Source organism: Sapajus apella, unplaced genomic scaffold (genome assembly GCF_009761245.1).
Source record: "Sapajus apella isolate SASKATOON/1434 unplaced genomic scaffold, GSC_monkey_1.0 scaffold33, whole genome shotgun sequence".
Lineage (NCBI taxonomy): Eukaryota > Metazoa > Chordata > Mammalia > Primates > Cebidae > Sapajus > Sapajus apella.
In genome coordinates this window covers 6,043,361-6,068,553 of record NW_022436973.1, presented here as the reverse complement: position 1 = coordinate 6,068,553, position 25,193 = coordinate 6,043,361, and the positions used below count along the sequence as shown (strand labels likewise).

Below are 25,193 nucleotides of genomic sequence, written 5' to 3'. Positions count from 1 at the left end.
GATTACTGGCATGGGCCACCACACCTGACTAATTCTTTTTGTATTTTTGCTGGAGATGGGGTTTTGCCATGTTGGCCAGGCTGGTCTTGAACGCCTGACCTCAAGTGATTCTCCTGCCTTGGCCTCCCAAAGTGCTGGGATTACAGGCGTGAGCCACTGCGGTCGGCCACAGGGACTGATGAATTGAGGAGGGGCACAGATGGCATCTGGATGAGCCAGGCCCTACCTGAGTACCGGGGAGGAGATGAAAGGAGGGGGTAGTTGGAGTGGAGAGGGTATTTGGAATAGAGGAGGGAGGCTGGGGGTGCCAGGTTTCTGGCTAAAGTTTTTTTTTTTAGATAGGGTCTTGCTCCATGGTCCAGGCTGGAATCCAGTAGTCATAGCTCACTGCAGCCTCAACCTCCCCTACTCAAGCGACCCTCCCACCTTGGCCTCCCAGGGTGCCGGGATTAGAGGTGTGAGCCACCTCGCCCAGCCTCTGGCTGAAGTTCTTGAAAGGGTGGAGCACCCCTTCCTGAGCTAGGACCTTGGAGGAGGGCCAGGTTCAGTGAACAGAGGCTGTGTTCTGCCTGGGATGAGTGGAATCTCTGGGGTACCATGTCGGGATAGGGGACATTCTAGGGAAAGGTCTGGATGGTGACTGGACAGATGGGTCCAGAGTTCTGGAGGGAGACCAGGCTGGGGAGGGAGATCTGGCCTGCAGCTGGGTAGGCAGCCCCTTCCCGAGCCTACAGCGGTGACCTCCAGAGTGCTCCAGGTGTTGGCTTTTCTCCTTCCCTGTCTTTCTCTTCCTGCTCCTTTCTGCAGCTTCCTGGGGTCACTTCCCAAAAGAGTAGTCTCAGGCTCTGCTTCAGGAGAACCGAAACTAAGATAGAGTGCAGTTGAAGCCACAAGACAGTGGGCTGGCTCCCGGGCCAACACCGGCTGTGTCCTCAGCCCATGCCCAGTGCAAAGGAGCCCCCCTTCCTCATTACCGACTCCTGCCCTACCCCAGGAATGTTTGTGGATGTAGAAAAGGTGAGTCAAGGCCAAGGGGAAGGGGAAGAGCTGGGTCCCAGAACATCACGGAGGAGAACTGGGCACTTCCTCCTGGGGGTTGCACTCTTTCTCATCAGTGGTGCCAGGACAGGAGCAAAATGCACAACGGATGTCACAGAGCATCCCCAGCAGGTGCCCCCAGAGGGATCAGCCCAGAGCAGGTGTGGAAAGGCCAAGTGCATGACCAGCCGCCCTGATGACTTGGGCCCCCAGGAACCCGGGCAGAGGACTAGGCTTTGTGCTTGGGCTTCCCCACTAGTTGGGAAGCAAAGATCCGTGTGATTAGAGGGCGCTAGATGGCACTTAAAAAATAACTCATAGGCCAGGGGCAGCGGCTCACACTTGTAATCCTTGCACTTTGGGAGGTCAAGGCAGGAGGATCGCTTGAGCCCAGGAGTTTAAGACCAGCCTGGGCAACAGAGGGAGACCCTCATCTCTACAAAAAAATTAAAAAAAAAAAATTAGCCAGGCATGGTGGCGCTCACCTGTGGTCCCAGCTACTTGGAAAGCTGAAGTGGCAGGACCACTGAGCCCAGGAGTTCAAGGTCAGCCTGGGCAAGACAGCGAGACCTTATCTCTTAAAAAAAAGAAGAAAACTCAAGCCTGTAATCCCAGCACTTTGGGAGGCCGAGGCGGGTGGATCACGAGGTCAAGAGATCGAGACCATCCTGGTCAACATGGTGAAACCCTGTCTCTACTAAAAATACAAAAAATTAGCTGGGCATGGTGGCACGTGCCTGTAATCCCAGCGACTCAGGAAGCTGAGGCAGGAGAATTGCCTGAACCCAGGAGGCGGAGGTTGCGGTGAGCCGAGATCGCGCCATTGCACTCCAGCCTGGGTAACAAGAGCGAAACTCCGTCCCAAAAAAAAAAAAAAAAAAAAAAAAAAAGAAGAAAAGAAGGAAAAGAAAGAAATGAGAAAAAGAAAAGAAAAGAAAGCAAGCCAGCCCGCCTGGTGTGGTGATGCACAGTTCTAGTCCCAGCTACTCTGGAGGCTGAGGCAGGAAGATCCCTTGAGCGCAGGGGTTTGAGGCTGCAGTGAGTTGTGATGGTGCCACCGCACTCCAGCCTGGCGGACAGAGTGAGACCTCAGTGTCTAAAAAACACATAATGCATAAAACTAACTTAAGCTATTTTCTATTGCCTGAGCGACATTAGCTCACTGTACAAAATTAAAAACAAAAAAAAAATGGCCAGACGCGGTGGCTCACGCCTGTAATCCCAGCACGTTGGGAAGCCAATGCGGGCGGATCATCTGAGGTCAGGAGTTCGAGACCAGCCTGACCAACATGTCAAAACCCCATCTCTACTAAAAATACAAAAAATTAGCTGGGCGTGGTGGCACATGCCTGTAATCCCAGCTACTTGGGAGGCTGAGGCAGGAGAAAGGCTTGAACCCGGGAGGAGCCTGCAGTGAGCCGAATCGTGCCATTGCACTCCAGCCTGGGAGACATGAGCAAAACTCCTTCTCAAGAAGAAAAAACGAAAAGAAAATTTAAAAAATAAAGATAAGCACAAAGGAAAAAAAATCACTAAGTTCATCTGTGATCCCCCACCCCCGGGACAACTGCTGGTATCATGGAAGTGTTTGCTCCCTTTGTCCTGTGCCCACTTTTTAAAAAGACAGAAATAGTTCCACCCTTAATACTATAATATTTCTTTCCATGTCAGAATGCATGAATCTTTAGCTGTGCATGATGGTGTGCACCTGTATTCCCAGCTATTCAGAGGCTGAGGTGGGAGGATCTCTTGAGCCCCGGAGGTTGAGGCTGCAGTGAGCCGTGATTGTGCCAGTGTACTCCAGCCTAGGTGACAGAGTGAGATCTTTTCTCAAAAGAACTAAAAAGAAAAACAAAATTATGTGGACCTACATTATTAATTTTAAGGCTATCACAGTTGTCTACTTTATTAGTGGACTCTTAGGCTGGCTGCACCTGAAATAATAACATGCATTTACTATCTAGCATGTGTATCTTTACACAGCCATATGAGGTGTGGACAAGTATCCCCCTTTTACCAATGAGAGAAGTGAGAGTCGGGGTTAATGACTTCTAAGGCCACGTAGCTAGTGAGGCAGGATTCAAACCCAAGTCTGCTCTGAACCGTGATGTTCAGCCACCTGGCAGGTCCCTCCCCTGATCCCCCATATTTGTTTCTGCAAAAAATTCTGATAAGTCAGAGTCCAGTGTGTGCATTTTACCAGTTCCACTTGGAGGGAAACTTTATTTGGAGGGCATGATGTTGGAGCAAGCAGGGTTGGGAGCAGTCCTCACCGTTCCTCTTGCCTGCCCGCTGGACATCGCACTGCTTCCCTTAGCAGCTATGGAAGCCACACTGGCCAGAGAGGGGAAGGGTCCTGCCCGAGGCCACACTGTTCAGAGGCTGCACAGGACTGCGGTCCCGGCTTCCAATTCCCCAACGGGGTGTGGATGAAGCATGCGGGTCACACGGGATGGAGGGATTAGAGCCCCAAGCTCCAAAGGGCAGGGACTGTGCCAGTGTTGGTCACTCACTGCTGTATCTGTCCCCAACTCCAGCACAGGGTCTGACATATGGGCCTGGATGGATAAAGATGATAAGGAAGCCAAGACTGGGAGGGGAGGGGTCTCTGTGGAAGACCTCCAGGAGCGGCCAGGGGTGGTCCATGGGGGAATGGAGTTTGGATCAGCAGAGACGAGACGGTGGCTCTGCATGGGCAGGTGTGTGGGGGAGGGAGGAAAGCTGGCCTGCCGAGGGCAGAAGCGGGTCTGGGAGCAGGCCAGCCAGCCAGAGAGGGCGAGTCTGGGAGTGGCCGGAGCAGACTAAGGAGGCTCCAGGCCCCACCTTTGGGGCAGTCCCTGTCCCCCAGCCCCACCACAGAGCCTTGCCTGGGTAATTCCTGAACAGGAACAGAAGGAGGAAGTTGTACAAGTGACATTCAGCTGGTGAGTGGGAGGCAAGGTTTGGTTTCCTTTCTAGACGAGCCATGGGTTTCTTCAGCCCTGATGCCCGCCCCCACCCCTGCCGCTCCCCTGCCCCTCCCCTGCCCCTCCCTTGCTGCCTGTGCCCTTGGCTCAGGCACTGGTGAACCTCCAAGCCCAGGGAGGCCAGGAAGGAGCCATCCAGGCCAGGAAATGGGGAAGTCCTGTTGGGTAGGAATCCCCCGGGAGGGTGGCTTGACATGTCTCCCTCTCGAGGACCAGACTGTGACATCTGAAAGCTGGAGCTGTAGCTTCCACATCCTTCCTGTGTGGCAAACTCCTTTCCATCCTTCAGGACCCAAGCTATTTTATTTTTTTTACTTCAGAGACAGGATCTTGCTTTGCTGCCCAGGCTGGAGTGTAGTGGCACAATCATGGCTCATTGCAGCCTCGAACTCCTGTGCTCAAATGATCCTCCTGCCTCAACCTCCTGAGTAGCTGGGACTACAGGCACACTCACCATGCCTGGCTGATTTTTAATCATTTTTGTAGCTACAGGGCCTCACTAGGTTGCCCAGGCTGGTCTCGAACTCCTAGCGATCCTCCTGCCTCAGCCTCCCAAAATGTTGGGATGACAGACATGAGCCGCTGCACCCAGCCAAGACTCAGTCTAAATGTTCCTCAGTTGGTAAACTCTGAGAATCCCCCATCAAGGCAAACTGACAAATGCTCCCCACCCCCGAACTCCTGTAGCACTCAGAACACACTTAAAAAGACAAAGAATCCCTGTTTAGTGAGTGTCCGCAATGCGCAGGGTCTTACATTTCAGCTTCTTTTTTTTTTTTGAGACGGAGTTTCGCTCTTGGTGCCCAGGCTGGAGTGCAATGGTGCGATCTCGGCTCACCGCAACCTCCGCCTCCTGGGTTCAGGCAATTCTCCTGCCTCAGCCTCCTGAGTAGCTGGGATTACAGGCATGCGTCACCATGCCCAGCTGATTTTTTGTATTTTTAGTAGAGACGGGGTTTCACTATGTTGACCAGGATGGTCTCGATCTCTTGACCTCGTGATCCACCCGTCTCGGCCTCCCAAAGTGCTGGGATTACAGGCGTGAGCCACCGCGCCCGGCCTATTTCAGCTTCTTGTTGTACCTCTTAGCATCACTGACACTTGGCACCATCCTCAGCTTCATTTTACTGAGCAGCTCAGCGAGGCCCAGGGAGGTTGCAGGGTTGCAGGCAGTGGGGCTAGGTCTCCTGGACACTAAAGTATGTGGCTCTCTGGCCCCTCCTACTCATAGTGTTTCAGGGTCTGTCTCGTCTTCTGGCTTGGAGTCTTGAAAGGGCAGAGTGTGTGTCTCTGGAGACCTGGCCCTGGAGAGGTGTTGACCCATGGAGAAATCTTTTTTGTTTGTTTGTTTTTTTAGACAGAGTCTCACTCTGTCACCAGGCTGGAGTGCAGTGGCGTGATCTCGGCTCACTGCAACCTCTGCCTCCTGGATTCAGGCGATTCTCTTGCCTCAGCCTCTCTAGTAGCTGGGATTATAGGCACGCACCACACCTGGCTAATTTTTGTATTTTTAGTAGAGATGGGTTTCACCATGTTGGCCAGGATGGTCTCCATCTCTTGACCTCGTGATCTGCCCGTCTTGGCCTCCCAAAGTGCTGGGATTACAGGCGTGAGCCACCGCACCCGGTCAACCCATGGGCAAGTCTTTGAACCTCCCCACCAGCCTTCACCATGATGAGGACCTAGGCTGGTGGCTTGTGTACAGTAGGCTGTTACTAAATTCTTGTGACATTGAGAAAGCTTGTTCTTAGTCCAGGCTCTGTCATAAGCTTGCAGTTTGACCTTGGGCAAGTCACTTCCATTCTCCGGTCCTAAGTTTCCCCGGGTTTAAAAGGAAACGTTTACAGACAACTGTCTTAGCTTCCTCCCTGTCCTAAAATTCAGTCTTTTGTTCTAGAATATGGCACATACCCCACACTCAATTTTCCTTATTATTATTGTCATATTAAATGTTTTTTCTCAAGTGGGCTTGCTAGGGAATCCCTTATTATTAACATCCATGATGGTATAGTATATTTGTTATAATTAATGAACCAATATTGATACATGATTATTAACTAAAGTCCATATTTGATATGGACATCCTTAGTTTTTCCCCACAATGTCCTTTTTTTTTTTTTTTTTTTTTTTTTTTGACACAGAGTCTCACTCTGTCGCCCAGGCTGGAGTGCAGTGGCACCATCTCAGCTCACTGCAGCCTCTGCCTCCCGGGTTCCAGCAATTCTCCTGCCTTAGTCTCCTGGGTAGCTGGGATTACAGGCAGGCACCACCCCACGTGGCTAATTTTTGTATTTTTAGTGGAGACATGCTTTCCCCATGTTGGCCAGGCTGGTCTCAAACTCCTGACCTCAGGTGTTCTGCCCGCCTTGGCCTCCTAAAGTGGTGGGATTACAGGCGTGAGCCACAGCGCCTGGCCCCTAATGTTCTTTTTCTGTTCCAGGGTCATATCTCCTCTTGGCTTTGACAGTTTCTCAGACTTTCCTGTTTTTGATGACCCTGACAATTTTGAGGAGTACTAGTTAGGTGTTCTTTGTTTTTTGGGGCTCACTCTGTCACCCAGGCTGCAGTACAGTGACACAATCATAGCTCACTGCAGCCTCTACCTCCCAGGCTCAAGCAATCCTCCCACCTCAGCCTCCTGAGTAGCTGGGACTACAAGCGTGTACCACCATGCCCAGATAATTTAAAAAAATTTTGTTTTTTTTTTTATGGTAGAGATAGGGTCTCACCATGTCACCCAGGTTGGTCTTGAACTCCTGGCCTCAAGCGATCATCCTGCCTTGGCCTCCCAAAGTGCTGGGATTATAGACATGAGCCACAGTGTCTGTCGTGGTCTGGTGTTCTGTAGAATGTCCCTCTATTGGAATCTGTCTTATGCTTTTTTCATGGCTAGACTGGGGTTCTGGGTGCTGAGGAGAAAGACCACAGAGGTAAAATGCCATTCTCATCATGTCATATCAAGGGCACATGTTATCAGCAGGCCCGATCACTCCTGATGCTGGCTTTCAGCATCTGGCTGAGATAGCATTTGTAAGCTTCTTCCATTTTAAAGGCACCACCCCCACCCCGCTTTCCACACTGAACTCTTTGGAAGGGAGCCACCAAGCGCAGCCCACACCTAGGGACTGGGGAGTCATGCTCCCCCTCCTTGAGGGTGGAGTATAATGTGAACATTTTTTCTTCTATCTATTTTTCAAAGTTCTCCCACAAAACATTGCTACATTCCATCTTCCTAATGCCTAGGAAATGTGGAAGACGGAGGTATTCCACTGAGGCGGAGGCCAGTGCTCAGAGGGACAGTAGTGGCTCCCTGTCGTACCCCTGTGGATCTGGCCTCTCCCTCTTGGATGTGAAATATGTGAGCTTCGAGGTCCACAGACCTGGGTGGCACAGAACCGCGGCACCTGAGTTCCAGACTCAGGAAGGCTTGAAAAAAAATGTTTTTTTTTGAGATAGAGTTTCACTCTGTCACCCAGGCTGGAGTGCAGTGGGGAGTGATCTTGGCTCACTACAACCTTCACCTCCCGGATACAGGAAATTCTCCTGCCTCAGGCTCTCGAGTAGCTGGGATTACAGGTACCTGCCACCACACTCGGCTATTTTTTGTATTTTTAGTAGCGACGTGGTTTCACCATGTTGGCCAGGCTGGTCTCGAACTCCTGACCTCAAGTGATTCACCTGCCTTGGCCTCCCAAAGTACTGGGATTACAGGACACTATGCCCAGTCAGGAAGGCTTAAATTTTGCTTAGGTTTGAATTCAAGGTCCTGCCCTTCCTCACCACATCACGTCACCTCACGGAGCCTCAGTTTCCTCATCTGTATGGTGGGATAACAACAGCTCCTACCTTGTTGCTTGTGAAGAATAAACTAGATGCTACACCCTGGAAGCGATTCCCTGCTCAGGAAACTCTATGCAGCAGGACTGTGAGCCGTGGTGGTTATTTTTAAAATGATTCCTTCAGTCCTCCTGTTGCAACCGTCTCCTCTCCATGCAGCGGGTTTCTCGCCCCCTGTGGACTGTGGGTCAGGGCTCTAGCTGCAGATTTCCGGCTGCCCTTTGCCCTCCCGTCAGGCCAGGCAGATCAAGAGCCCAGCCTCCTTTCATCTTTTCTCACACAAACATTTTGCCATGTGGTGGAAGGAGGCCTGGGCTGGGGTGGGGTGGTGGCTCTGCCTGCCAGTGACTCCCTGTGTGACCTTGGGAGAATGTCTATCCCTCTCTGGACCTTTTCTGCAGCCTGAGGGCAGTGAGGTGATGAATGGCTGGGTTCCTTGGCACTCGGCTTTCACAGGAGCCTGGTGGGGCCAGGCATTTCCTCCGTTTTCTTTTTTGAGATGGAGTCTCGCTGTGTCACCCGGACTGGAGTGCACTCAGTCCGGCTCACTGCAACTTCCGCCTCGCGGGTTCAAGCAATCCTTCTGCCTCAGCCTCCTGAATAGCTGGGACTACAGGCACCTGCCACCACGCTTGGCTAATTTTTTTATTTTTAATAGAGATGGGGTTTCGCCGTGTTGGTCAGGCTGGTCTTGAACTCCTGACCTTGTGATCTGCCCGCCTTAGCCTCCCAAAATGCTGGGATTACAGGCATGAGCCACTGCACCTGGCCATTGCCCCCATTTTTCACATGGGCAGGTCTTTTCTGCCATTGACATCTGTGTTTTGTCTCCAGATTCTGGGCCGGGTAGAGATGCACTGGAGCCTGAGGTTCCCCATCTGTGAACTGGCCACACAGCCCAGAAGGTCTGGTTGTGAGGGTTTGAGTCTGCGGGGCTGTGCTCAGTGGCCAATGCTGGTCGTAGGTCACCACTTGGGTGCCGCCTGCTCAGGTGCTGTTGACTCCATGTCTTCCCTGGCAGAGGGACATTTGTTATAGTTAATGAACCAATACAATATTGATACATTATTATTTTAAATCATTTTAGAGGCAGAGTCTCACTCTGTCAGCCAGGCTGGAGTGCAGTGGCACAATCATGGCTCACTGCAGCCTTGACCTCCCGGGTTTGAGTGATCCTCCTGCCTCAGTCTCCCAAGTAGCTGGGATTACAGGTGCACACCACCACACCTAGATAATTTTTGTTTGTTTGTTTTGAGATGGAGTTTCACTCTTGTTGCCCAGGCTGGAGTACAATGGCGCGATCTCTGCTCACAGCAACCTATGCTTCCTGGGTTGAAGTGATTCTCCTGCCTCAGCCTCCTGAGTAGCTGGGATTACAGGCATGTGCCACCACGCCCAGCTAATTTTGTATTTTTAGTAGAGATGGGATTTCTCCATGTTGGTCAGGCTGGTCTCGAACTCCCAACCTCAGGCGATCTGCCCGCCTTGGACTCCCAAAGTGCTGGGATTACAGGTGTGAGCCACCGCGCCCGCCCTCTTGTTTGTTTTTTGTAGAGATGGGGGTCTTACTGTGTTGCCCAGGCTAATCTTGAACTTAGACTCAAGTGATCCTCCCGCCTCAGCTTCGATGCTGTGATTACGGGTGTGAGCCCCTGCGCCAGGCCTGATACTTTATTATTAACTAAAGTCCAGCTTTGTCAGACTTCCTACATTTTTCTCTAATGTCTTTTTTTCTGCCACAGAATCATGTCTACTCTTTGCTCTGATAGTTTTTCAGATTTTTCTTTTCTGCCTTTGATATCCATGTTTTTGGGGAGAACATGCTCGCCTGCTCCTGGCTCCTGACTCCCATGTGGCTGGGATGCTGCTTTAGTGTCGTGGGTTTCTGACCTTCAGCTAGCTTGGCCTCACTTCCTGGAATATAGACATATACCCATGCACGCGCTGCACACACTCCTGTGTGAGCCGGGCCTTCTTCCTCCACTGGGTCCCTGCTGCTCCTCAGCACAGAAGCTTCCTGACTGTCCCTCCCTGTCCTTTACTCCTCTCCCCGTCTCCCCAGGCCCTGCTCTGCCCACCACTCTCCATGGCTCCCACTGCCTCCAGGACAGAAGCCACGCCTGGCACTCGGGGATCCTCAGGTTCCCCTGCTACCCTTCCCATTCCCTGACGCCAGCCCAACCGCCACACTGTGCTATGCACACCCCACCTGCGGTCCGCATCTCGGCCTTCACTCACGCTGTCCCTCCACCTGCACACCTGCCCCGTCCTGTTTGTTATTATAATTATAATTATCTTTTTGAGACAGGGTCTTGTTCTGTCACCCAGGCTGGAGTGCAGTGGTGCGACCATGGCTCACTGCAGCCTCGATCTCCTGGTTCAAGCGATCATCCCAGCTCAGCTTCCCAAGTACCTGGGACCACAGGTGCACACCACCACAGCTGGCTAATTTTTTATTTTTATTTTTTGTAGCAACAGGGCCTCACTCTGTTGCCCGGGCTGGTCTTGAACACCTGGGCTCAAGCAATCCTCCTGCTTCAGTCCCCCAAGGCCCTGCCTCCCGGTCCCATTGTCACCTGGCAGCCATCTCCCCAGGCTTCTAAACTCTCCATAGACAACTCTGCCCTCAACACCCATGCTGGGTTGGGGGCCCCACTCTGGGGTATAGGGCCCCTGCAGCCCTTGACTCCTTTAAGTCAGAGACCAGAGACCAGCTTTGGTTTTTTTCACTGCTGTATTCCAGCACATAGCACAGACCCTAGCACATAGTAGATGCTCAATAAATGACCACTGCAGGAGGAAGGACAAGTGCAGCCCAGCTGAGGGCTAGGAGGTGAGGAACCTTCTAGGCAGGGGGATCAGCAAGTGCAAAGGCCTCAGGACAGGGACAGCAGGAGGCAGGTAGAGGAGAGGAGGGGACCAGGGCCTGCACAGCAGGACATCTCTGTGTAAACTGTGAAGGGCAGTGCCAGGGGAGGTACCAAGACCATTCCACAGCCTCAGGCTAGAGCCCACCCACCAGCCCACCCTATCCTGTAGCCCTGAGCCCAGTGGCTTCAACTAGACTACTCATAGCCCACATGGAGAAAATGGCAGAGCTGGTCTGGAATTTCCCATTGAGGGCCTGTGATGGGCCCAGTTTCCTGGCTACCGCAGCAAGGGTGAGCCGGGCTGGGGCTGGGCATGGCAGAGCAGCCACTATTGAGCCAGAGCCACCAGGGCACTGGGTAAAGTGTGGGCAGCACCTCTGATCCCTTGTCATGGGACAGCGCTGGCCTGTGGGTCCACTGCCACTCGTGGAGGGCCATGCCTCACCCTACACCCTCCATCCTGCCCTCAGTTGTGGCTTTGGCCCACCCAGGTTGAGGGAAGGAGGGAAGAGTTTTCTGGAAACAGAGGACTATACAACCAGCACTCACCATCTCAGAATTGTTGACATCAGTAGCATCTGTCACCTGCTGGGTGTTCTGGGTTGGGAAGTGGTTCCTGTTAGTGTTCTAAGACTGGCCTGTGGCTATGTATACAGTTGGTAGTCAATAAATGCTTGCTGTCCATTAATGGTGAATGATTTGCAGGAATTAAGCAATGAGTTGCTGCTTTACCAACAAAGAATGTTTGAAGCAAAATAATTAGACAAAGAGTCACTTATCGACCAGGCCAGACCCACAATTCCCAGGTGCCTAATCCTGGAACTCACCAGGGTTGTTACCCCCATTTTACTGATGGGTAAACTGAGGCCCAGAGAAGGCAGATTCACATAGTCACTGAAGAGAAGAGCTGGAACTTGAACCCTTGTCTGTGGGTCCCAAGTCAGTGTGTGCTCCCTGGCCAACTTGGCAGTGCCTGCTCTGTGCTGGGCGTGGGTCAGGCCTCGGTCACTGCCCTCAGGGTGGGGACAGACACACTCAGAATGGACTTAGCATGTGCCTGCATCAGGGCGTGTCAGGAAGCATGTCGTGGAGAAGGTGGCGTTTACTGTGGACTTTGAAGAAGGCGAGGTAGCCAGGGATAGGGGCTGAGCATTCCTGGCAGGGGTTATAGCCTGAGCAAAAGCCCAGAGGAGGGGTTAAAAATAAAGAGTGCTTCAAATGCTCAGTAATGAAACCATTGTGCTGGCCACATCCTCCTGAGAACCTCAGCTGCTGAGCCAGGCCCTCGAAGCCAGCGGTGGCTTCAGGTGGGAAGCTGCATCTGCTTGCAGAACCCTCACTTGTCTACGTTGTCTCCTCTCTGACAAGAGCGTGTAGGGTCTGAATGAGAGTGAGCTTTCACACGTGCTGAGTGGGCTTCACCTCATTTCACCCTCGCGTGCGTCTTCTGGGGGCCATGCTGTCTTTAGCCCACTGTGCAGGTTGGCACACCGAGGCTGCCTACATTATCTGCGAAGAGGCGGAGTTGAGACTTGAACCTGGGTCTGGCCCAAAATTTGTGCTTTTAAGCTCTCTGTCATCCCAGTTCTTGAAGAGCCCAGAATTTTGAACTCCTGGGGATGGATGTAGTGATGCACTGGTACATATTGAACAACCAGCTCTCTGGAAGAAAAAAGGGGCTTGACTGTTGGCGTGTTCCAGTGTCCGAGGGGTAAATCCTCCCACTGCGGCTGATGTGGAGCCGCCAGTGTGACATTATTGAATGTGGACTTGTGAAGAGATGAGCAAAGTCAGTTCTTGCAAGTTGGTAAGAGCCAGCTCCAGTGTGTCCCTGGGTGAATGTCCCTGCCTCCCCCTTAGCCCAGTATGGCCAGTAAAGGCCTTGAGACATGTCTAAGGAATGGAAGAGAGCTGGGAAACCTGCTCCTCCAGCCAGGGGCCTGCCTGAGTCCTGGGAAGCTTTGGTTAATCTTTAAGCCAGCCTTGCAAGGAAGTGCAGCCATTTCACCAGCCCGGGCTGGCCTCTGCTGTGGACTTGCTGTGGCATCTCCAGCAGCCCCTTTCCCCTCTGACCTCGGCTTATCACCGCAAGAGGTGCTATTCACTGAGTATCACCTGATCATCCTCACACCGGTCAGTTCCAACCTTCCCAGGAATCTTCTGTGGCCATGTCCACTCCAGTTTTACAGGTGAGGGGGCTGGGCTGGGAAGCTGATGGACTTGTCCACCATGCTGCAGAGGGCCAGCTAGCCTAGATGCAAACCGAGATCAGGGTGGAGTAAGGCTTTGCTCGTTCTTGGTCTCCTGGAAGGTATGTTGTACCCAGAGGCCTTTGCCTTCCACATTCTAGCATGCTCCTCCCTGCTCCTCTCAGCAGGGACCTTTGCCCAGGAATTAGAACCCTGGAAAAGGCTTCTGTTTGCCTTTGACCTGGCTGGGCCTTAATTTCCCATTTGTGAAATGGAGAGAACTTTCAAAGAAGAAACGTGGAGGCAGGTGTGGTATTTAAAGCTGGACCCAGGCCCACTTTTCCCTGTGCTAGGATTCCAGGACAGGTGAGGAGGCAAGGGTGGGATGCCAGTGCCAAAAGGATAGCCCTGGAGGCTGGGGCCAAGGGGTGATGGGGGTGGCAGGGAAGTCTGTGGCCGAAAGCAGCTGCCCTGGTTCAGAGGTACTTAGCCCCTTTACTTACTTTGAACTGTGATTGCCACTCAGATGCCCTGGTCAGCCCCTCCTAAGCAGTACTATCTGGAACTAGGGGACTTCCGATGGACTGCCAGGGACGTTTTTTCCTTATGCGCTTATAATGAACCCATATCTATTAAAATAAACGTCACTCCTCCCCACCCTGCCCCTCCTGCCCCAGTCCCCACTTTGAGAAACTCAGGTCAAGGCTAAGGTCCAAGGTCTGGTTCTTGTCAGTGCCTCAGTTTCCCCATCTGTAAAGTGGGGATGATCTTCCTCAGCTCAGGCCAGGTGGTGGTTAGGTTTAAACCCTGAAGTCGACCTGAACAGATTAGCATGGCGCCTGGCACAGAGCGGGCGCTCCACTCCCGTTGATATCATTACCAACCGTGATTGAGGCAGCGGTGGATCTGGGCGTAAGGGTGGGTGGGCTGGGGAGGGCATTTTTGGCCTGGGGGCGGATGGGGCCCGCGGGGTGGGACGCCCTGGCGGAGTGGGGGCGGGGCTTCTGCGCCCGGCGTTCCCGCCCCGCCCGGACCCCCGGCTCGCGCCGCTCCTGGGTCTCTCCTGGGTCACTGGCGGGGAATCCGTCCCCGCGCGCTTCCTCCTTCCTCCTCCTCCCGGCTGCCTGCCGGGCCCCTCCTCCCGGCTCGCGCGCTCCCTCCCTCCTCTTCCCCTCCCCGGGCCGCCACCGCCGCCTCCTCCTCCTCCTCCCTTTCTCTCTCGATCTGTCTCTCCCGGCCCGGAATCCATTCCGGCCTGGGAGCCGGAGCGGCCAGGCCGCCGTCTGCCCGACCCGCTGGCGGTCCCGCGGTCCTCCCTCCCGTGCGTCCGTCTGCCGGTGCGTCCGCCCGCCTGCCCGCCTGCCTACCGGCCCAGGTGAGCGCCCCCCGCCCCTCCGCGGGCCCCCAGCCACGGCCTGCGCGGGGGAGCCCCCGCCCCGAACCACCCTGGCGTCGGATCGCCGGCCTGCGGGGGCTCCTGTCTACCCCCCAATTCCCACTCCCCGGGGCCGAGCCGCGATACCCCAGCGCCGGGCGGGCCCACGGGGCCATGCCCGGCGCGGCCTTTTGTTGTGATGCCGCGGGGGGAGGGGGCTCGGCGGGGGGGCGCAGGGGTCCTGGCTCCGTGGGGACCCCCTCCAGCTCGTGCTCCCCATAGGATCACCCAGAGAAGCGGGCGAGCTGGGCCCTAGCCCCCGGGCCAGGTCTAGGCCAAATCTGAAATCTGAGCCAGTAGGCGCCGCCTCTGGCCGTGGCTGCCCAGCCCTGCGACCCCCGGCCGGCAGTGGAAGGTGGGGGGAATCGGCAGAGCGGGCTGAGGGGTCCCCGGGTCAGGGCGCCAGGCCGAACCGCCAGGACCTCCCTGCCCTCTGGGGCCTTGGGTAGGGCCTGGTGTTGCCGGCCTGGAAGGGACTGGGCCAGACTGGGTTTCCACTGCCCGCAGCCCCCAGCCTCGCCCCTGAGAAGGCCCAGCCACCAGCCGGCTCAGAAGTTGGCAAAAGTTTTGGGTGTTGGCCACCGGGCCAGGTCCACCTCTCTGCCAGGGCTGGAATTGGGGGTGGGTATGAGTCCCCACGAGGGCTGCCACTTGCCCTGCTGTGTGTCCTCAGACAACTGCCTGCCTGTCTGAGCTGGGGTCCTCATCGGTGGCAGGTGGGCCTGGCTGGAATTGCTGGGCTGGTGGAAGGATGGGTGAACAGAAGGGGCTCACCTATGTGGTATCCTTTCGGCCCCTGCGTCCTTCAGGTGGACTTAAGAGTGGACAGAGCATGTGTGTGCCTCTGGGCAAGGCCTCCTGCACTTTGTGGACTCTGTACAATTTGGGGCAGTGGTTGCCGGGTCACCTGGGGTAAGTCCAGACCCAGCCACAGCCACAGTGTAGCTGGAATCGGACTCGGTTTCAAGGGTGGGCCAGGCTGGGCCTGTTGCTGACCCTCTTCTCAGCCCCCTGGCTGGGGGGTCAAGACTGAGGCTCTTGTCTCACCTGGTGACCTGGGTCAAGAGACCGCCCTCTTAAGTTCCCCAAAGGTGAAATGAGAATCCTCAGGTGAGGATTCCAGTAGATGCTCAATGAATGAAGCCTTCACCGGATGCATTGGCTGAGAAAGATGGGTGAGAGGTGAGGTTGCCGGCTAGCTCATTCAAGAAGAGGATGGATTGGCATCTTGAGAAACAAACAGCCGGGGCACAGTCCTGCCAGCCAGCAGCTGTGTGACCGTAAGCAACTCACTCTTCCCCTCTGGCCTCAGTTTTGCCAAGGATAAAAGCGGGCCAGTGGTCATGACGGCTGCTAATGTCTACCAAACACCTTTTAAGAGGTAGGGACTCTTGTTTATCCTCGTTTTGCTGATGGGGGAAACTGAGGCTAAGAGAGAAGTGACTTGCCAAGGCCATACAGTTGGAAGCTGGAATTAAAGCCCAGACCTCAGAGACACAGTCTGGCTGCCCTTGCATCCCTCAGTGATGGGGCAGTAGAGGTCCCCAAGACAGGACTGCTCGCACAGCAGTGTCGGAAGGGACTGTTCTGCTGAGGGATTGAATGAAAGCCACGAGGACTTTTTGGTGATGTGGTGATCTGGTATTTCCACCCAAGGAAATGATTTACAGTGTGTCACCTGCCTCAGCTGACTGCCTGCATGCCCCTGGGCCTTTGCTCTTAAAGCGTGTCCCTCTTAGAGTGCCCTCTCCTCTGGGTGCTGCGTATCTGCCCTTGCCTCAGCAGGCTTAGGCCCACCTCTCCTAGGAAGAAGGTCCCTGGCTCTCTCTCCCTGTCCCCTAGCTCTTCTTGGAGGATGAGTTATCCACAGCTCAGCCTCGTTCCTGCTTTTGCTTCTCTGACTGCCACCTGTTGGGTGGGGGTGGAGGGATGTCTGGCTCCCCCAAACCCCAGGAACCAGAGAGGAGATGGCTCAGTGACCTGTTGAGGGACTCTCTGCCCATCCCCCTGGTCCTCAGCTGACCCCATGTTCTCAAGCCTCTCCATGTATAAGCGTTTGTGACTCTGTATTAAGCACCTGCTGTGTACCTGGAGCTTGGAACTCGGGCTGGGCAGTATTGTGCTGGGGTTCGCAGAGAGCGGCAGCTGTGGGAGTCATGGAGGCTTCCAGAAGGTGGCAGGGCCTGAGTTGAGGACAACCAGGAGTTCACCCAACAAAGAAGGGGAGAGGGAGCTTTTTCCCTTCCCTGGGGCCCTGGGGTGGTGGGGTGTGGTCAGCCTGGTTGGATACTTGCTGGGGACCTGGGAACAGGTCCTTGGCCTCCCAGAAGTTTGAATCTGAAGGGTGGGCAAAGTTGCAAACACATTGCCATATGAGTTACTGTATAATCACAGATATGATAAGAGCTCAGGGAGGGAGGCCTGGGGTACAGAGGAATCTTGAAGGAGGCATGTAGGGGTTGGCCAAGCATGGTGTTAGGGAAAGGGCTTGCCAGGCAGCAGGACATGCACATGAGGCAGGACAAGGGGCTGGATCAGCAGGGCCGGACCATATGGGGCCTTGTGGGCCCTGGGGAAGAGTTTGGCCTTCATTGTCACACAGGGGGCTGATTGGTGTCCCCTGTGTGAACAGCCCCATGCTGGAGGCCAGAGGTACAGAGCTGATCAATAGAAACATACCTGATGATAGCACTAGATCTGCGGGCTGCACGCCAATATTTTATGGAGGATCTAATCCCCCATAAAATATTGGCGTGGGTATTTGAGGTCTCAAAATGAGCGGGTATTTGAGGCTGGGCTTTGGAAGTCGAGTAGGAGTTCACTAGCAGGAAGGCCTGGAAAGGATGAGAGCCAGGGGTGTGGGAAGTGCAATGCCGGGTGGCTGGAAGCTGGGAGTGAGGTGGGGGGCAGGGAGGGGTCAGCCCGAGAGATGGGGATCAAAGTTTGGTAAGGGCTCGGGAGTCAGAAAGACCTGGGTTCAAGTTCCACCGTCCCCACTTGCTGTGTGTCTTCGGATCATTCACTGTATCTTTTGAGACTTAGTTTGTCATGAAATGGATACAATAGATATCTCCTTGTGGGATTAGGGTTAAAGGAGGGCTGTCTGCCTGGTGCCTGGCACGGTAGGTACTCGGCAATTGGGACCTGCTTTGCGCTATTGCATTGGACAGGTCGCTTGGCCTCTCTAGATCTGGCCCTGCCAGCTCTGTGGTCAAGCCCCTGCCTGGGTGATCTCACTGAGTCTGAAGGTGCTGCTCCGGGCAGGGCTGGCTCAGGAGAGGATATTGGCAGCCAAGGCCGCCAACATGCTGGGTGACCTTGAGTCCTGCTCTGCCCTCTCTGTGCCTTCTCTGTGTGCAAAGAGGCTGAACTGGGAGAATGCCATGTTCGGTGCGATTGGTCCCATTTTCCGGTAGTAAGTACTAAGATCCAGGAAAGGCTACTTTCCTAGGGCCTCCCAGTTCCCAAGTGACAGGGCCAGGCCTTGGCTGTAGGGCCCTGGACTCCTAGTCCAGTAGAACCACTGAAAAGGGCTGCCATCTCCTGCTCTGGGCCTTTTGGCCGGAGCTTCGTTTCCTGCCTCGGTGTGTGCCCCTGCATCTCTATCTCCCCTCGAAGTCCACAGCCTTTTCCTTCCCCTCCATGGCTCCCACCCCTTATCTCCATGGGAAGCCCCTCTGGCTTCCCCTTGAGCGCCTGGGGGCCACTTCCTCTGGGCAGCCTCAGTTTCCTCATCCCTGAAGTAGGATAGTGAGTCATGGTTCCCAGGATGTCTCAAGAGGACAGAAATAAAGTGCTTAGCACACAGTAGGTACTCAGTGAGTGGAGGCGGGGGAGAGCCAGGCATGTGCTAAAGGCCTGCCTCCGCTGTCCTGTGATTCAGTTTCTGAAGCTGTGAAATGGGCCCAGGGCTTGAACCTAGTAGGGCTAACAAGAGGATGGCATGAGGCTATGCCTTATGTCCCCACCTGGTGGCTGGCTCTGTGTCACTGTTCCCCAGGGAGCGAGACCCAGTAGAGGCCTCCCCTCTGTTCAAGGCCTCATTCCCCGCTGTTTGTCCAAAGCCAAGTCCCTTAGTCTCTCTCAACCTCAGCCTCTGCACACCTCCCCTGTAAGGATTACATCAGCTGATGTATTTCCAATGGCTCAGATCCACTGGGTGCTTGGTAAATTTTATGATTTTATTTCTCCCTTCTCCTCTCTCTTGGGGGCTCAGATATTATCTAGTCTAGGGAAGGCCCTGGGCTTTCATCTCCCTGGCCTAGAGTGCTGCATTGAGAAGCATTCTGAGGCTCACTGTTGGCTTCATGGGAAAGAGTGCTGTGATAGATTAGTCATGTCTGCCATGGGCAGAGGATAAGAGAGTATTGTATGTGTGCCATGAGTTTGTCATTCTTGATCTATTCTGACCTTCTCTTTTCACAGATGGGGGGATTGAGGCCAGAAAGACCCAGGGCAAATTTTCTAATCTGGGAGAAAAATGCAGAGCTCTTGTCTTTGATCCAGGACTCTCTCAGCCAGCCAGCCTCCCCTTCCCACAGTACAGCCTGGTAAGGCTGAGTCAAGGATAGATGACTGGGGAGGATCTCAGAGCTGGGAGCCAGACCTCCATCTTCCCACTCCTTGCTCTGGGTCCTTGGGCAAGTGACTTTCTGCCAACCTTGGGCCCTTTGGTCCTCCGTCTCCCTTAGAACTACCCAGAGAAGTTCCAGAGTAAAAGGAGAGGCCAGAGGGAGGAGAAGTTGAATGATCTTGGCCAAATCCCTTCCTGTCTGATCCTCAGTCTCCTCATCTGTATGGTGAGGACTCCTTCCACTGAGGCTCTGTGATGGTGATCCTAGCTGGGCAGTGCTCCAGGGGCAGGCCCAACTGAGTTCTCTTTGGTGCCCATGTGGGGCTGGGGATGTCTAGGGTGGGTGGGTGGTGATATCTGTGGACCCACTGAGAAACTTTAGGAATGGGTCCATTTGAACCCTTGGACCTGCTGGGCTATGAGGCTGGCACAGGCAGAATCCAGTTGCTGGGAGTGGAAGTTGAGCTGGAGTTGCTTCCGGAAGCATGGCCTCCCTGTCACGTCTGATTAGCTTCTCTTAGGTCCCTTTGCCCAAATTCATGGCCTTGACTTTTACCTTGTCTGATGTCGGTATCTTCACGTCGTGCCCTTCTGAGCTGGGTCATAGTAAGGTGACCCATTGTGTCCCTTGCCGCATCCTGGGAGCAGTCAAACTCTTATTCCTGTTACACAGAAGAGGAGATTGAGCCTCAGAGAGGCTAAGAGCTGGGCTACAGGAGCGCAGCAAAGTGAGGTGTGAGCCCAGACTTCTGGCTGCTGAATAATTTGTGGGGATCCAGTTCCTACTGAGTGTGTACCCAACGCGGCTAAAACTTTTCCCAGGTATAGGAGGGGTGCAGCGCTGGGGGCAGGTGACCCTGGCTCTCTGGGTTCCAACTCTGGCTGATGGATCCCCAGTCAGACCTGGAGTACTGGGATTTTGGGTGCTCAAGTATGCTTGTGGCATAAAGGATAATGGAAGTAGCAAAGCCTTTGAAGCTAATGGGTTTTGGGTTCAAATCCTTGCCTGGCCACTTGTTTGCTGTGTATGATTGTATGGCTTGGAGCCTCAGTTTCCCCATCTGTGAAATGGGGATGATAAGGCTGGCACCAGCTTTGACAAGATGTTATAAGGATCCGATGAGCCAATGTGTGCCAACTGCTTGGGTGCAGGGCGTGCACTCAGAAAGTGTGTGATATTTATGACTGCCTGTGATTAGGAAGGTGATTCCCTGATGCGGCAGGAATCCTGGGCCTCTGCAGGCCAGCTGATCAGGAAATCCCCAGGGCTGTGACCGGCCATCTTTGTCTGTGGTTGGCTTGTTCTGTGGGGAAGGGAGTGGGGTAAAGATTAATTAGAGACAGACAAGCTTGGTGGCTGGATCGATCGGAAGCCGCCAGCTCCATCTAGCCTCCCTGAGCCTGGCTCCTGCCTCAGCCCTTGCCTGCCTATGACCTAGCATAGCCTCCCAGTGCCCTGAGGCCTCCCCCGGCCTCCCTCCCTTCCCCTCACTGAATGGGCCCCTCTCTTCAAAGGTGGATTCCATTTGAGCATCCTTGCCGGTTTGACCTGAGATGGGGGAGCTGTTTCTACTCTTGTTTTAAGGGAGGCAGCTGAAGCTCAGAGAGAGGCAGGGATGGGCTCAGGCTGCGCATCAAGGGCCCCTAGAGGTTCCCTGCCCTGATCATCTCCCACGCTTTTGAGTTGTAGCTATCTTCCTGCCTGCCCGGGGTTGTCCGGCCATACACCTTTGCCTCTGTAGCGCCCACTGCGTGGCATGCCCTCCCTCTCAGTACCCCTCCAGTGGCCGAGTTGCTTCTGGCTTCAGAATGCCTTTGTGACCACCTTTCCGGTCCCACTGAGTCCATGAGTCCATACTGACCCCACATCCCCTGCTGAACTTCACCTTGTCCGATCTTTGCCCTTCCTCGTGGCTCTGTTACGGTCTGCCTTAGATGGCACGTCATGAGATTCTTTTTGCCGCTAAGGGAATATGGTGATCATCACTCCCAAGGGCACAGCCCTTTACAGTTTACAAAGAACTTTCTGCAGTTACCTCTGCGTATCCCCAGCGCCAGTGGGGCTGAGAGACAGAACCACCATAATAAACTTTGTGTGGCAGATGAGGAAACTGTGACCTGAAGTCAGGGTGATGCCAGGTGCTCTCTCTGCTCAGGCAAATGGAACTGGACTCTTCCCCCACCGAACCCCAGTCTCCTCAGTCTGGAACCCCTCTCCCAGAGCCCTGTGAAAAGCTCAACTTATTGTCAAAAGGAGGATTTGGAGGTTCAGAGAGGTAAAGTGACTTGCCTGAGGTCACACAGCTCTGAAGGGACTTGGAGGGTTCCTTCTAAGAATCAGAGAAGAGGCAGATTAGGCTGGTTTTCCTCCCACTTCTGAAGGGAGGACCAGACACGCCCGGGATCCTGAAGGAGCAATGGGCCACTGTGAGCCCTTTTGGTTCCTTCAGCCGGTGTTATTCCTCCAGCATGGAGTTGAGCCCTTCTGCAGTGCCAGGCAAATGGCTGTCTCAAGCTCCCAGCAGCCCTGCAGGAAGTGGTCCTGGCCCCATTTCACCAAAGAGGAGCTTAGACTCAGAGAAGCCAGGGGTCCTGCCCAAGGTCATCAGTGCATGGATTTGAACCCAGGGCCTCCTGGGCATGCCAGGCCTGCCCCACCTGATCTGGGCTGAGCCCTTCTCTGCTTCCATACACCCTTGGGAAGCCCTTCAGCCCTCCCCACAGTTCCTCACTGGGCAGCCTGAAGACCGGGAGACTTCTCTACCCCCAACTGCTGTCACCCACTAGCTGCGTGGCTTTGGTGAGTCCGTTTAACCTCCCCATGCCTCAGTTTCCCCATCTGAAAAATGAGCCTTGTGGTAGATCCCACACCATGGGCTTGTTCCAAGGGTCAAGTCTTGTGTCCAGTGCTATCAGCAATGCCAGCACATAGTAAGTGCTCAGTACCTGTGGTTATTGTAATTTGCATTAACCTGGGGAAGAAGGGAAAGACCACCCCGTTCGTCATCCAGGTGTGAAAATGGAGAGAAAGGAAATAGCATCTGCCAGGTCACAATGCGATGTCACAACCGGAAGTCTCTTGGGGCACATTCTGCTTTCCAGATGGGGAAACTGAGGCCTAGAACTGAAAAGGGACTCAGTCAATGTCCTGACTTCTTGCCTTCAGTTTGGGTTGAAGTGTCCTCGTCCACCTGCTTGCCCTGGGACTGTGGGTCAGTTGCTTCCCCTCGCTGAGGCTCAGTATCTTCATCTGGGAGATGAGGGTAACAAGTGTGCGCCCTGGTGGGGCTGGGGTGGGGACTGGGCACGATCATCTGCATAAAGCATGTAGTTCAAGGCCTGGCCTGGAGGCAGCGCTCAACACACAGCGGCAGGGACTTCCAGGACTCAGCTCTCTCATCTGTGTCATGGTCTGTGCATATTGTTGGGGACACGGTTCCATCATATCCCTCCAGGGTGGCTCCTCAGTTGGAAGCCACCCTAGGCAGGGGCTGGGGCCAGGGAGTGAAGGTCTGGCTTTCTGCTCTGCCTGGGTGGCCGAGGCTGTGCTGTGCGGACTTTGTCCCTGAATTTTGCCAAGTCCTCAAGGCTGGGCCTGGTTGGGAGGCTGCACCCATCCCCACCAGGCCTCCTGGGTGCCCTGTGGCTGCCAGCACCCAGATCCTGCCACATCTCCGGGTCTGCCTGCCTTTGCTGCCGTGTGCCTCGGGTGCTGGCTCCTCTTTCTGAGCCTTGGTTTTCTCACCTATGAGACTGGGTCAGGAGTCTTGCTGAGCGGGCTGTTGGGAAGGCTTGATGTGCTCATTCTCCCCGTGCGAGGCTTATAGAAAGTGTCACGGTTAATGGGCATGGCTGTGAGGATGGGTTGGATCCTGACTGGCAGGAGGGGCGAACAGCATCCTAGGCAGAGGATACACGTGAGCGCAGGCTTGGAGGTGGCACAGTTTGGGGAGTACCTTGTAGCCAGGTGGGTTAAGTGGGAGGGGACCCCATCATGTCCCAGGATTTGGACTGGCGTCGGGAGAGGTCCTCAGGGTCTCAGCGCCGACTGTGGAGACTTGGGGTGATGTTGACTTCCCCGCCCTCTGAACTTTAGATTTCTGTTTGAAGCCTTGGGAACAGCCTCCTGCCCTCCCCACCCCCATCCCTGCCAGGTGTTCCCAAAGGCCCCGGAACCAGATGAGACATAGTTCTATTTGGGGACAATACTGCTGTTCCCGTTTCTCTCCTGTGCCCTAGTTTTAGAAACGGAGTGGGTTTGGTTACCAGTTGGCCATTTGCAGAGAGCTCCCCCTCCGCCCACTCCACCCGTACCTTAGAGCTGCGGGCATCACGGGCAAAATAGGACTCCATGTTGCCACTGGGAGCGGCTCCTGGGCTCTGCCCCTGGGTTCTCTGGGTAGCGAGTTGGCAGCTGGACTCTCGATTATCCACCGGTGATATCTGGGCCTTGTGATGGGTGCTGGGAACCCTAAGGATGTGCGTGGGACACAGCTTATATTCAGGGGGAGCTGGACACAGACCCCAATCATTTTCCTATTGCACCATGGGGTAGGGGCCATGTGAACTATGGCAGCCCAGCACAATGCCAGGAGAGCTTCCTGGAGGAGGTGATAACTGGCCTGGGTCTTAAAGGGTGAAGAGGAGCTCATGAGAGAAAAGAGAAGGGCAAGGGCAGGCCAGGAAGAAGGGACCCCATGCACAAAGGCCTGGGGGTAGGAACTAGCCAGGCGGTGTGGATAGCTGGGGAGGTGGGGAGCAGCGGGCCGTGTACAGGGGGGTTAGAAGGTGACTTGGCTGATCAGGCAGAGCTTCAAACCCTCACAGGGCACTCAGGCTTGGGCCTGGGGCTGATGAAAGCAGAGCAGGTTGAGGTCGGACTCCTGCTGTGGGTGTGGAGGACAGGGAAGGGTCAGACTGGCCTCAGGTGCTCAATTACTTTTTTCAAGTAAAGGCAGCCCGGAGGCTGGGGTTGGAGACAGGCTCAAAAACCTCTCCCTGGGGCAAAAGGTAGGGGCTGGTTGGGGCCTTGGAGGGAGTGGGTCAGGGAAGAATTCCTGGGGAAGTGGGAGGGGTCTCTGGGGGGAGAGAGAGCTTGATGAAGGGCCCGAAGGTGCCCTGTGGGCAGCTCCTCTTGGAGCTCCGAGGAGCTGTGGAGTCTTGACTTGGGTGAATTGGCTGGTGCCAATGGGTAGAGGGCCTGGGGGTCTGCTCCTCGGGCAGTGAGGAGGGGCTGCTGGATGGGAGTGATGTACCCACTTTCTGGGTAGTGCCTTGCTCAGGGGGCAGTGTGGCTTCAGTGAGGTGGCCCTGGTAGCTGCACGGAGAACACTTGGGCCTGGAGAGAAGAGGGTGCCGGCCGGGGAAGTGGCCAGGTCTGGGATGGACAGGGGAGTCGGGTGGGGAGCCTCTGTCCTGGGTCCGCCTGCCTGTCCATCCTTTCTTCGAAGACGCCCGCCTGGCAGGAAGTGGCGGAGATGTGTCACAGCCTGACTGGTGGATTCCCAAGGCGTCTGGGGCATTGGGCAAGGGCTCTGGGGTTGGGGCCCAGCCTCTCTCCCTTGTCGGGTAAACCTCACCAGGGCAAAGCTCCCCAGCTGGGGTGAAGAGCTAGGCTTGATTGCCTCTATAAAGACCCCTCTGCCCTCTTGAACCCAGAGGGTCTGGACGCTAGATGGGGGAGTGGAGAGCTGCGGCTGTTGGCACTGGTGCCAGATGGGCCTGGATTAGAATCCAGGCTTTGTTACCTGCTGGCTAGCAGACCTTGGCCAAATGACTGCCTTTCTAAGCCTCAGTTTCCCCATCTGCAGAAATGGGGGTCACACTAGAGCTTCCCTCCGACAGCTCCTTAGAGGATGAAATGATGCTACGGAGCTCTGTGCCAGCACTCTGCCCGCCTCGGGTCTGCCTCTGGGGCTGAGACTTGCTGGGCTGTGGAGGGTGGCTTCCGGTCTACCCTCGGCTCTCAGCACAGAGGACAAGGCCTCTTTGTGGCAGGGCGGATGGAGCATGAGAGCCCCCCTCCTTGGGGAGCAGGGGACTGCCTGCTTCTCCTCTTTACTCAGTTCCCCTGGGGAGAAGGAGCTTCCTCAGACACAGAGGGTGGAATACGAAAGTCGGGCTGTGCAGGAGAAGAGCCTGGGCTGGCTGCAGCTGCCCTGGCCAACATCTGGCTGCGAGCTTGGGTGGGTCCTTCTCTTCTCAGGACCACCTTCTCAGGCAAGTCCCAGGCCCACTGTGGGAGCCCTGCTCTCCCACCCATCCATCCATCCATCCACCCACCCA

General features: G+C 54.9%; 1 protein-coding gene across 5 annotated transcripts in view; it reads left to right on the top strand.

Moving 5' to 3' along the window:
- The first annotated feature begins 12,703 nt into the window (after nt 1-12,703).
- Nucleotides 12,704-25,193, top strand: part of SRC (SRC proto-oncogene, non-receptor tyrosine kinase) — a 62,039-nt gene continuing 49,549 nt past the window's right edge. For 2 of the 5 annotated variants that reach the window (XM_032294996.1, XM_032294994.1), the window contains exon 1: nt 13,944-14,275. The gene's annotated coding sequence lies outside the window, so the exon portion shown is untranslated. Of the gene's footprint in view, nt 12,901-13,943; nt 14,276-25,193 lie in introns of those variants that run through there. The other 3 variants (XM_032294997.1, XM_032295000.1, XM_032295001.1) reach the window with 3 other exon arrangements.